The sequence below is a fragment of the Lolium rigidum genome, chromosome 5 (assembly GCF_022539505.1).
Source record: "Lolium rigidum isolate FL_2022 chromosome 5, APGP_CSIRO_Lrig_0.1, whole genome shotgun sequence".
In the NCBI taxonomy this organism is placed as follows: domain Eukaryota; kingdom Viridiplantae; phylum Streptophyta; class Magnoliopsida; order Poales; family Poaceae; genus Lolium; species Lolium rigidum.
This window is the reverse complement of record NC_061512.1, coordinates 224,328,989-224,332,764: the sequence shown is the minus strand read 5'-3', so window position 1 is coordinate 224,332,764 and position 3,776 is coordinate 224,328,989.

Genomic DNA, 3,776 nt, shown 5'->3' with positions numbered 1-3,776 from the left:
CGCGGTGCGCACGATAATACGGCGGCGAACGTCTGAGTCATCCACCCTCCGCCTCCCCACGATCGACATATAGGTCGTTCCATTGCAAGCGCGAGCACCGCCGAGCCCAACTTCCCGTGGCTGCCCGGATTGCCACCGACGAACGTAAGAGGTTAGCCCCCGTGCCACACTGTTATTCTATTCTTATTCCATGTATACTTTATAGGATGTATTGTCGCATTTGTGCTTAGGGTTTAATTTGTTGTTCAAAATTTTACCAATTTTTCGTATATTTTTTGTTAATAAGCATTTCACAATGAATTCCAAGCCGAGTTTTTATGTTGATTAGGTCAGTGATGTTGGTTTTATTTGGACAGATGGACGGCTCTATGGCTTCTGGGATTGGCAATGAGAAAGCAACTACAGATGTTGATGACTCTACATGGGATGCTTTTGATATTTCATCTTCAGAAGATGAATATGAAATACCTTCGTCTGATGATGATGATAGCATTTTTGGTGATCTCTGTATCTGAGTCTGATAATGTGAGTCACTCACATTTTCATATTTTATCAGTACAGTGTGCATGGGAATATTTTGTCCTTGAATTTTGCCTCCTTGTTGCAAATTTTGTAGATGGACATCGATGATGAAGACAGCATAAGAGAGACAGATGATGAACCCACTTCTGAAAATACGAGTGATGTATGTTTTCTTTTATCTTACTTGCCTTCTTCCAGGTGAAGATGAATATACATGTAATTTTCTATTTTCCTACAAATTGCGCAGGTTGTTGTAATCGAAACTGGTGAGCTTACCTACTATGGGGATTCTGATTTGGAAGACTTTGCTTATGAAGAGGATATTCCTGAGCAGTCGAAATCATTAGAAGGGGGGGTTTCACAGCTGTCAAAATCTGAATGCAAAAGCGAAGTAAGATTTTATTTTGATGCATTGCAATGCATAATAGAACAAATCAAAGTGTCTGTAACAATAACGCCATGTTTGTCATATTTGTTTAGGTGACAGGAAGTTCCCGGTTGGACCATACTAAGCAGGAAGATAATAAGGATCCATATGATATTGATGCTGAAATGAGCAGACAGCGAAAGTATGAGGCTGTAAGGGCCATGATCTTTGTTTCCGAACAGGCTGCCTATTATTTCTACAACAAGTATGCCAAAGAACATGGTTTTAGCATTCGACGCGAGAAGAAAAAGGAACGCCTTGATGAATTAGGGACACCCACCATTCGGTATAGGCGGTTTCTTTGCTCCAGGGCTGGGCAACGTGAAAGCAAGTACTTAGAAATGGAAAACCGAACGTATAGGCACCGTCCTGAGTCTCGCTGCAACTGTGGTGCCCATTTCAGTGTGTCGTATAACAGGAAAAAGGGTGTTTGGACTGTTCTGAGATTTGACGACAATCACAACCATAAGCCTGCTACAGCTGATCAAATCGCTTTTATGAGGTCTCATAGAAAGATCAAGGCTCATCAGAAATCTAGGATCATGTCACTGGGAGCTGCTGGGATGAGATTATTCAACATTATGAGGACATTTATCAGTGACAATGGAAAATACAGCATGGTAGGATTTGTAAGAAAGGATCTTTACAACATGTCTTGCCGTGAAAAGAGGAAGATGCTTGCAAAGGGTGACGCCAACACAACCATTGGCATTATGGAGCATCATCTACTATTACAGTAGCATTAACACAAATCGCACAGCTGGCCATATCACAAACAGAAAGAGACAGCGGAAAAAGGAGACCGAACTGTAGGAGTCGAGGGACGTGGCGACGAGGTTCTCTCCGGAGCCGAACGCGGTGGCAAGCGCCAGCGAGAAGGAGAAGTCCCCGTCTCCGACGATGAGTATGCTCTGCGCGGAGGAATAGTGCTTGAGCCACTTGACCCCGTCCTCGTCCTTCTCCGCCTTGCCATTCCCCTTCACGGCGATCGGCTGCACCCCTTCCACCACCGGCGCCTCGTCCTCCCCGCCGATGAAGATGAGCGGAACCCAATCGAGGGCTTCCTTCTTTCCCACCGCAGTCGCGTCCAGCAGTGGCCTCTTCTGCCCGCCTCCGGCCGCTGCGACCACCGGAAACCCTAGCAGCGGCGCCTCGCCCTCCCCGTCGACGGCGATCACCGGAACCCCCGCCGCGCCCTTCACTCCCACCGCCACCCCTGCATCCTCTGGCGCCTCTCCGCCGCCGCCGCCGTGTACAGCCTTCGCCGGTCGCCGGGGCCGCCGCATTTCCCCTCTCCCCTGGCGAGAGCGACTGCGACCGCTGTGTGCTGCTGTGACGAGGCGAACAGAGTAAGCGCGTGGGACTCGGGTCCACTTCAGAATCAAACCCAAGCGTTGGCCTTTTGACCTGCCATTGAAACCCATGTCGTGCCGGATTTTGCGCATTCTGCGCTAGCGAATTTGAAATTTGAAATGCTGGGTGACGTTGCTGCCGTGCAACATTGTCATTGCAGCAATTTGTTTGAAGATAAAACATGACCATTTTGTGAATCCTCATCTTGTTATAAATAAAAGGAGAAAGGTAAATAGTGAGCTTTCTATTCTTGACCACAACGAGGTAGTGCAATGCAGGGATTTTTTTCTCGGTCGGAATATCCAAAATCTCGACGAAAAACAAAAATTCCGTTACCCCCGTGAAACACTAATACCGGCCAGTAACATTCGGTTGGATTTGAATTCAAACTATAGTCTGCATAAAAAAGTTTGTATTATGCATATATCAAACAGTTGCTCAAACAACAAGCTAAGAGCATCTCCAGCCGCGTCACCCAAAGCGTCCCCCAAAGGGATTTGGGGCGCGCCGGACAAAAAATGCGTTCCAGCCGCGTCCCCCAAAGCCCATTTTTGTCCGGCGCGCCCCGATACGGTGTCCGGCGCCCCGAGCTCGTCCCCGTCCCACAGGGGATGCACCGGGCACGCCGGACACAACGAAAAGCGAGGCGAACCGACGCGGGCCCGACGCGTCAGCGGCTCGGAAGCCTAAAACCCCGTCGCCTACCTCTGGTCAAGCGACGTTAATGGCGTCTCTGTTTTCCCAGGCGACGCAGGGACGCGTCTCATCGTGCATGGCCGCGTGGCCATCCGCGCCGGCGTTATTGCGTGCAACCACCCGCTGCCGCTGCTGTTTAAAGACGCCCTGCAGTTCTCACCGCTCACAAACCTTCTCGTCGCCGCCGCCTCCCCCCTCCCAGATCTTCTCCTCGGCGCTCCAAAAATGTCGAGCTCGTCCTCCCGCAAGATCGCCGCGGCGAACGGCTTCGGCCGCGGTAGCCTCACCGTGCCGGAGGCGTGGGCACTGTACCACGCCCGGTATCCAGTCCCGCCGGACATGCGCCTGCCAAGCAGCGGCGGCTGGAAGATGGCCGTGAACGGCATTGGCGTCCCGCCGCCGCCGAAGATGCGCACGGATCAATGGAGGGACGCCATCAAGGCCCGTCGGGCTCAACTCACCGCCGAGGAGCGGTTGGATCCGACGTGGGCGGCCGACAACAACGACGCCTGGTGGACGACGTACTTCAAGGCGAAGTACGGCATCGAGATGTATAGCACCGAAGGGCTCGTCGGCGGCCCCAACAGCTGGAACAAGGACGGCCGCGCCAGGTTCTGGTGCGTTTCGGGGCGCACCCTCGAGAACGTCATCCGCGGCATCCGCAACGGCGCTCCAAGGTTGGAGATGCCGTCGTCACCGCCGCCGTCTCCTCAATGGCAGCCGAGGAGGACGACGTACTCGTCCTCCTCGCACTCTTCTTCCTCAGGACCGGTCGGCG